Source organism: Pseudophryne corroboree, chromosome 4, assembly GCF_028390025.1.
Source record: "Pseudophryne corroboree isolate aPseCor3 chromosome 4, aPseCor3.hap2, whole genome shotgun sequence".
NCBI classification, from domain to species: Eukaryota; Metazoa; Chordata; class Amphibia; order Anura; family Myobatrachidae; genus Pseudophryne; species Pseudophryne corroboree.
This window is the reverse complement of record NC_086447.1, coordinates 3079079-3089056: the sequence shown is the minus strand read 5'-3', so window position 1 is coordinate 3089056 and position 9978 is coordinate 3079079. Positions and strand designations below refer to the sequence as shown.

Sequence of the window (9978 nt, the reverse complement as noted above, 5' to 3'; positions counted from 1 at the left end):
ATACAAATCTGGGCGTTGTTCTCTCGAATGCATGATAGCGCACCGTTTCTAAAGTGACTATAATGCCACTTTCCTTGAGCCATGCATGGATCTCTTTGATGGTTTTATTTTCTTTTTTCATGTTGGCGATTATCTTGCTCATCGTTTTGTTGATAGTTACTGGCATGTTGTCCAACTATAATTCCTGTATGGAGAGAAAACATTTGTGAATACTGTAGTCTAAAATTTACACATCTGAAAATGCATAAGAGTTTTATGATAGAAGTTAATACTGTACATGTTTACTATCCAGTACCTGATGTTCAAATTTAAGTATTGTATACTGTACAGTACTGAAAATACAACTTCAGTGTTATGGACTGCAATTAGTTTCCTGTATGAAACAGATACAGTACAGTAAATAACCCTCCTTGGAAGTGCATGGGCCCTGTGAGACTTACAGTAGTGTACAGCATAAGGGTCGACTGACATGATGTACAAGCATTACATACAGTACATGTCAGTACTGTATGTAAATTCTTCAATTATTGCCTAACAACAATGCTGCTTACTGTATATTAAATACTGTAGGCCTAGAAATGTGCATCTCAATATAGTAGTTAAAAACACAGGGGCCTATGTGGATAAGCGAGTTCTATGCACACAAAAAATGGCCACCGACCGTGAACCCCCAGCACGTGGCAGCGCTCGGATATGTAGTGAGATACAGTATGGCATACATTTCACAGTTCAGGGGGCAATGCTGAAGGAGCGTCACAATCCCCTAGCTCAATTACATTGGGATAAGCGAGGTCTACTGTATGCACATTACGGTATACCGAGCTGGATCGCTTAGCAACCTGACAAAATGGCCGCCGACCGTGAACTCCCAGCACGTGGCAGCGCTCGGATATGTAGTGAGATACAATATGGCATACATTTCACAGTTCAGGGGGCAATGCTGAAGGAGCGTCACAATCCCCTAGCTCAATTACATTGGGATAAGCGAGGTCTACTGTATGCACATTACGGTATACCGAGCTGGATCGCTTAGCAACCTGACAAAATGGCCGCCGACCGTGAACTCCCAGCACGTGGCAGCGCTCGGATATGTAGTGAGATACAATATGGCATACATTTCACAGTTCAGGGGGCAATGCTGAAGGAGCGTCACAATCCCCTAGCTCAATTACATTGGGATAAGCGAGGTCTACTGTATGCACATTACGGTATACCGAGCTGGATCGCTTAGCAACCTGACAACATGGCCGCCGACCGTGAACTCCCAGCACGTGGCAGCGCTCGGATATGTAGTGAGATACAATATGGCATACATTTCACAGTTCAGGGGGCAATGCTGAAGGAGCGTCACAATCCCCTAGCTCAATTACATTGGGATAAGCGAGGTCTATGCACATTACGGTATACCGAGCTGGATCGCTTAGCAACCTGACAACATGGCCGCCGACCGTGAACTCCCAGCACGTGGCAGCGCTCGGATATGTAGTGAGATACAATATGGCATACATTTCACAGTTCAGGGGGCAATGCTGAAGGAGCGTCACAATCCCCTAGCTCAATTACATTGGGATAAGCGAGGTCTACTGTATGCACATTACGGTATACCGAGCTGGATCGCTTAGCAACCTGACAAAATGGCCGCCGACCGTGAACTCCCAGCACGTGGCAGCGCTCGGATATGTAGTGAGATACAATATGGCATACATTTCACAGTTCAGGGGGCAATGCTGAAGGAGCGTCACAATCCCCTAGCTCAATTACATTGGGATAAGCGAGGTCTATGCACATTACGGTATACCGAGCTGGATCGCTTAGCAACCTGACAACATGGCCGCCGACCGTGAACTCCCAGCACGTGGCAGCGCTCGGATATGTAGTGAGAGATGGTATACATTTTAAAATACACCGGGATAAGTTGTACAGGCCATGGAGCAATGCACAGGGACATTCATCATTTACGTACAGTACAGTACTGTATATAAATAATTGTAAACCGTAAATGAAAGAATTACCGGTCAAATACTGTATGACGAAACTGTGTCAATGAGCTGGAACAGTATGGCCTGTGAAGAAGTTTTCGAAGGCAGAAACGGAGAGCAAATTATCAGGAGATGAATGGAGAGACAGTGACAAGGGGTGAGAGAGAGAGAGAGAGAGAGAGAAATTGAGTAAGATGGGTGTTTTTTTTAGAACAGGATGTTGTCCATACAGTAGCAACCAATCAAATATTACCTACTGTACTGTATTATCGTCTGTAAGTGTAACTAGATACTGTAAATGTTAATGTGGGATGTGATCGGTTGCTACTGTATGGGCAATATCACCAGTTCAAACAAAAACAATTTTCATCCGATTTCTACGCATTTGCCAGAAAAATCTGATGAAAAGTGCTACTCTGATGGCATCAGATCAATGTCAGTAATAATTCTTACCACTAAATGCAGCAGCATCATCATCATCCTCCTCCTCCTCCATGGCCTGTTCCAGTGTAGGGCCTGTGAAAAAAAACATTAATGTGAAAAAAAAAAAGGTTCATTCCAGGAAATACACATACCCTCCAACATGACCCGCCCCACTAGGTACAAAATGCTCTGGTTCTGGACTTCCCTCTTAATTTATTATTGCCATCACCTGTGAAGAAACAGCTTTCTTATCATATAACTAGTTCAACACAGGTGATGGAAATCATAAATTAAGAGGGAAGTCTAGAAACAGAGCAGTGCGGCGGGTCATGTTGGAGGGTCTGCATACAGAAACATAGAATTTGATGACAAATACTGTAAGAACCACTTTGCCCATCTAATCTGCCTCTTTTTTTTAACCTTTTTTTTACATCAAACCTTATAACAATTTTCCCCAAACATCACATGATGCAAAGATAAATAAATAAAAAAAGAGAGTAGATTTCGCACACAGAGACGAGAATGTCGAGGCCAGAATCAGGGGGTAGTGGAGGAGGGTTAGGATACCGTACCTCACCCTGTTGGGATTGCTGCAATCAGGATGCCACTGTCGGTCACCTGACCGCTAGAATCCTGACTGCTGGTCACGCAAACCCAACCCATTGGTTTAACACAATGTACAGTACAGTACAATACTGCAGTTTACTTACCAAGTTGGGGAGAGGGTTGTTGGGGAGAGGGTTTTTCATCCTCATCCTCACTGTCAATAATTACTGAGTTGAAAATAAAAAAATATTATAAACAAAATACAGTAGAGTACAGTTACTACAAAATTGCACAGTAGTACAGTGCTACAGGAGGCAGAGATATATTCATAATACAGTAGGAGCAGAATGACTGTCCAGCGGTAGGGGACATACAGTACTGTATTTAAAAGACCTGCTGTCTGGATCCCGGCATTCAGAATGCAGAGTGTGGATTCAGAGTATGATTGGAGGGTTAGGCTAGTGGAGGGTGGGTCGGATGCACAATTTTGGGCACCATAATACAAAATGGATATCGTGGAACTACAAAAGGTTTAGAGGCGGGCGACCAAAGTGATGAAGTGGATTGAGAAGATGGAATACAAGGAAAGGCAGGCTAGGCATGTTTACATTGGAAAAGAGGAGATTAAGAGGGGACATGATTAACCTTTACAAATATACTGTATACAGTAAGGGGACAATACACAGGAACGGTTTTTGATAAGATGGACACAGAGGACACGTGCACAGTAACTCTTGTTGAAGTAGAGGCGATTTCGCACAGAGGCGAAAAGGGGTCTTCACAGTGAGGGAAATACTGTACAGTACATGTTTGGAATTCCCTGCCTGAAAAGTAATAAAAGTGGACTTGGTCAATACTTTTAAGAATGGGCTTGAGAAAATCCTACTGTACTTACTATAATCTGGCTCCTCTTCCCCCGAATCAATGGGAATGAGCTCCTCCTCTGTATCAATTACGAGGCGGTCTGTGTGTAAAAGATGACAAGTATTGTAAAATACAAAAATTACAGTAATACTGTAGGAAACTAGTGTGTCTGTAACAAAAAGTAATTATTACCACTTCCGGAGCTCTCGGATGCAGCAGCAGGTGGTGGTGGTGGTGGTGTTGGTACTGTGGGAAAAAAAATAACAGTACTGTAAGTGAAGCTGTCAATTTGAAACATGTACTGTACAGTATCCAGGACACATGTACAGTAGTGTAACAACGATGACAGTAGCACCAGAATTCTCGTTACACAATACCTGGCAGCGCAGCAGGTGGTGGTGGTGGTGGTGGTACTGTGGGAAAAAAAATAACAGTACTGTAAGTGAAGCTGTCAATTTGAAACATGTACTGTACAGTATCCAGGACACATGTACAGTAGTGTAACGATGACAGTCACACCAGAATTCTCGTTACACAATACCTGGCAGCGCAGCAGGTGGTGGTGGTGGTGGTGGTGGTGGTGGTGGTACTGTGGGAAAAAAAATAACAGTACTGTAAGTGAAGCTGTCAATTTGAAACATGTACTGCACAGTATCCAGGACACATGTACAGTAGTGTAACAACGATGACAGTAGCACCAGAATTCTCGTTACACAATACCTGGCAGCGCAGCAGGTGGTGGTGGTGGTGGTGGTACTGTGGGAAAAAAAATAACAGTACTGTAAGTGAAGCTGTCAATTTGAAACATGTACTGTACAGTATCCAGGACACATGTACAGTAGTGTAACAACGATGACAGTAGCACCAGAATTCTCGTTACACAATACCTGGCAGCGCAGCAGGTGGTGGTGGTGGTGGTACTGTGGGAAAAAAAATAACAGTACTGTAAGTGAAGCTGTCAATTTGAAACATGTACTGCACAGTATCCAGGACACATGTACAGTAGTGTAACAACGATGACAGTAGCACCAGAATTCTCGTTACACAATACCTGGCAGCGCAGCAGGTGGTGGTGGTGGTGGTGGTACTGTGGGAAAAAAAATAACAGTACTGTAAGTGAAGCTGTCAATTTGAAACATGTACTGTACAGTATCCAGGACACATGTACAGTAGTGTAACGATGACAGTCACACCAGAATTCTCGTTACACAATACCTGGCAGCGCAGCAGGTGGTGGTGGTGGTGGTGGTGGTGGTGGTGGTACTGTGGGAAAAAAAATAACAGTACTGTAAGTGAAGCTGTCAATTTGAAACATGTACTGCACAGTATCCAGGACACATGTACAGTAGTGTAACAACGATGACAGTAGCACCAGAATTCTCGTTACACAATACCTGGCAGCGCAGCAGGTGGTGGTGGTGGTGGTGGTACTGTGGGAAAAAAAATAACAGTACTGTAAGTGAAGCTGTCAATTTGAAACATGTACTGTACAGTATCCAGGACACATGTACAGTAGTGTAACGATGACAGTCACACCAGAATTCTCGTTACACAATACCTGGCAGCGCAGCAGGTGGTGGTGGTGGTGGTGGTGGTGGTGGTGGTACTGTGGGAAAAAAAATAACAGTACTGTAAGTGAAGCTGTCAATTTGAAACATGTACTGCACAGTATCCAGGACACATGTACAGTAGTGTAACAACGATGACAGTAGCACCAGAATTCTCGTTACACAATACCTGGCAGCGCAGCAGGTGGTGGTGGTGGTGGTACTGTGGGAAAAAAAATAACAGTACTGTAAGTGAAGCTGTCAATTTGAAACATGTACTGCACAGTATCCAGGACACATGTACAGTAGTGTAACAACGATGACAGTAGCACCAGAATTCTCGTTACACAATACCTGGCAGCGCAGCAGGTGGTGGTGGTGGTGGTGGTGGTGGTGGTGGTACTGTGGGAAAAAAAATAACAGTACTGTAAGTGAAGCTGTCAATTTGAAACATGTACTGTACAGTATCCAGGACCAAAAAGGGGTCCGGCCAATAAACAATCTGCATCAGAGAAGCAAGATACAGTATGCTTAAAGTATACAGTACTATATACTAGATCGCCAACAAACGTAAATTAACAAACAACTATCACTGGAATTGACCATCCTCATCCCGTAGCGAAGCACGGGTATTCAGCTATCTACAATGTTATTTATACTTTGTGTTTAATATTTACATTTAGTTTTGTAAACAGACATTCTTAACATTAACGGATTGCAGCGAGTTATCTGTGATGGTCAGGACAGGGGGTTGGGACTATAGAAATCACTATGTACTGTACACTACTGTATTTGACAATACTTACCAGCTTGGCGGCGCCTGTCCCGCCTCCTGTGACGTCGTGCTACCAGCCCTGTAAAAATATATATACAGTATAATGGCAGCATACTGTACAGCCAATGAAATTCAACATTGACAGCATCTTTATGACATCACAATAAATGGAATTGTTCATTCTAGTACCCTGCACCTAATCACTCAGGAGGGCATAGTGTACTGTACTGTCTTCAAAACTTAAGGGGCACATTTCTAAATGTGACATACAGTACACTTACAGTATCGCTACAGTACAGTAGGTCCAGGGTATTAGACAGAACACTACCTTTATAGACATTGTAACACACATAAGCATTGCCCTTATAAACATTATGACACACATCAGCATGCAGCCCTCCCACCCTTAACCATCTCAGTACTGTTCATTACTGTACATTACAAATTGATTTCATGACAGATGATGCAGTACTCACCTGAATTCATCTTATTCACGTCATGTCACAGTAGTGCAGTTTATTCACGTCACATTACTGTCCTTGATTCCCGTTGTGTCACACAGTAGAGCACCGTATTCACGTCACAGTACTGTCCTTGATTCACGTTGTGTCACACAGTAGAGCACCTTATTCACGTCACAGTACTGTCCTTGATTCACGTTGTGTCACACAGTAGAGCACCGTATTCACGTCACAGTACTGTCCTTGATTCACGTTGTGTCACACAGTAGAGCACCTTATTCACGTTACTGTACGTCACAGTAGTGCAGTAGTATATCCACATTACGTCACAAAGTAGAGATCTGCCAGTCATGAACCTTATGCAAGAGTAATGCACGTCAGAACACATTAGGCCACTGTAACATCCCTTAGAATAATTTCTGCCAAAGTAACATCCCTTAGAACACTGTACTATCTGAAACACAAATTTCGGCACACTGCAATTAAACCACACAATGCACTGCACGACTGCGTGATATGACAAACTGCACATTTCCCTGCAAAATATGATACAATGTACACTACACAAAAAACTGCAATTACCACATGTGTATACAGTACACTGCACGACAGTGCTGGCCCTAGCCAGGTACAGATACAGCCGCAGTCACGCAAAATATAGGCATGCCGCATATCATTTTAATCAGCAGAAGCTGCTGGTGCCCCTAAGCATAGCAAATGCCCTAGGCATTTGCCTACTGTAGTTTGCCTATGCCTAAGGCCGGCTCTGCTGCACGATGTGATTCACTATGTATTACAATCACTGCACAATACCATATTCTGAATGTACACTGCATGACACGCTGCAATTACGCAGCACGATACACTGTGATACATTGCATATACTGTACACTGCATGATACTGTACACTGCACAATCGTAGACCACCTGGATTGTAAAGAACTACTGTATATACACAAGTTTAAAAAAATAACAATTGTTTTTGTAAAACGCATGTCGATCTTTTTCCATGTCAACTTAACGACCATGTCAACCTACAGTAACTGGTGTCAACCAATTTCAAAAGCCGCACCATCTAGGTCGACGCAAAAAAACAAATTGACCTTTTGACCCGGGTTAATGTTTGGTCCTTGTTTAACCATTTGTTTACCACAAATACTGTACAGTGCTGTATAGACCGGATACCTGCTGCTACAGCAGCCCCTGCTATAATGTACTGTACCTGTAACTACAGTAACTTAAAGTACAGTTATCTACAGTAATGTACTGTACTTACAATCCCTTATGGCCTGCAGGCGTCGTGGGGTCCGCCTCACGAGGTCACTCCACCTCCTCTGGAGAGACCTCACCGTTCTCCTCCTGTTATACTTCCGGAGGATGTCCCTGCTGGCCCTCCGGTATGCCCTCACTTTCTCCTCGTTGCTGGCGAGAGTTCTGTCCCGCCAGCGAACGAGGAGACGCAGCTCACCAAGAGCATAGGGACGGTCCCGTGCAGCAGCCATAACCGTCCTTATGCTCAATGAGCGTCTCAGACGTCGTGCGCCTCAGACGTCGTGCGTCTCAGACGTCGTGCGGTCCAGGCATTCAACGTACAGTACTGTAGTTACTGTACTTTGTGACAGTTTCCCTTAGTTTTAAATATGCCCTTTCTTTGACCACAGTATTTTCCACTGTCTTGCCCTACGCCCTTCCCTCCTGGGAGCCTTCACAGGTCTTATGCAATACACAAATACCGAAGATGCACAGTCCGTCAGAATACACTCATTTCATTCCCGCTGTTTAGGTGCATTTAGCGTAAAGAATCGCTCCTGCAGATGTACTTTGATTTATGTGAAACCTGTGTGCATCCTTCCATTGACTGTCTTACAATGTAAATAAAATAATACAGTGCATTATTACAGAAGAAAAAAAAAAAAAGAAAGAAAGCACATCAGGTCTCGAACCCTGGACTCCCAGCGAGGGAGGTGGGAGCCTTCACCCCTAGCCCACGACGCCTCATGAGAGATTTCCAATTTCATGTGTGAAAGTACTGCAAACAGCGCCCGGCCCCCGCCCCATTGCTGTTGGTTTATGCCTTAGAGGACTCGGACGCTCGCATTTGTAAAGCACGGTGTTTTCCTCCGCCTCCTGCTAGCCTGTTGCCCTTCCCCCATGGGAGCCTGCACAGATCATGCAGTAGACAGGGAGGGAATGCAGGTCATGTGCAATACACAAACGCCCACTGTAGTACTATTTTGCTCACTTACAGTACCGTACTGTAGGTTGCATTTAGCGTAAAGAATCGCTCCTGCAGATGTACTTTGATTTATGTGAAACCTGTGTGCATCCTTCCATTGGATGTACTGTATTGGAGAGAATTTTTTTTTTTTTAAAGTGAATGTCACGGGAACACATTAAAAATAAGGTTGGCACTTCCTTCCCATTGGTGTTGGTTTACAGTATGCCGTAGTGTACTCGGACGCTCATGTAATTGCATTTCAAAGGCACAGTATTTTCCATCGTCTCCCCCCTACCCCCATCGCCCTTCCCCCCTGGGGGCCTGCACAGGGAGGAAATTCAGGTCCTGTGCAATACACAAACGCTGAAGATCTACAGTACTGTTTTGCTCAGTTGGTAGCGTCAGAATACACTCATTTCATTCCCGCTGTTTAGGTGCATTTAGCGTAAAGAATCGCTCCTGCAGATGTACTTTGATTTATGTGAAACCTGTGTGCATCCTTCCATTGACTGTCTTACAATGTAAATAAAATAATACAGTGCATTATTACAGAAAAAAAAAAAAAAAAGAAAGAAAGCACATCAGGTCTCGAACCCTGGACTCCCAGCGAGGGAGGTGGGAGCCTTCACCCCTAGCCCACGACGCCTCATGAGAGATTTCCAATTTCATGTGTGAAAGTACTGCAAACAGCGCCCGGCCCCCGCCCCATTGCTGTTGGTTTATGCCTTAGAGGACTCGGACGCTCGCATTTGTAAAGCACGGTGTTTTCCTCCGCCTCCTGCTAGCCTGTTGCCCTTCCCCCATGGGAGCCTGCACAGATCATGCAGTAGACAGGGAGGGAATGCAGGTCATGTGCAATACACAAACGCCCACTGTAGTACTATTTTGCTCACTTACAGTACCGTACTGTAGGTTGCATTTAGCGTAAAGAATCGCTCCTGCAGATGTACTTTGATTTACAGTATGTGAAACCTGTGTGCATCCTTCCATTGGATGTACTGTATTGGAGAGAATTTTTTTTTTTTTAAAGTGAATGTCACGGGAACACATTAAAAATAAGGTTGGCACTTCCTTCCCATTGGTGTTGGTTTACAGTATGCCGTAGTGTACTCGGACGCTCATGTAATTGCATTTCAAAGGCACAGTATTTTCCATCGTCTCCCCC

General features: G+C 44.1%; 1 long non-coding RNA gene across 1 annotated transcript; it reads right to left on the bottom strand.

Moving 5' to 3' along the window:
* Positions 1 to 2391: 2391 nt before the first annotated feature.
* LOC134911046 (uncharacterized) lies at positions 2392 to 3913 on the bottom strand. The gene is made up of 3 exons (XR_010176289.1): positions 3844 to 3913; positions 3113 to 3175; positions 2392 to 2495 (listed from the first exon to the last, which is right to left on the bottom strand). It is a non-coding gene; the product is annotated as an uncharacterized LOC134911046 (long non-coding RNA).
* Between the last annotated feature and the right edge of the window lie 6065 nt (positions 3914 to 9978).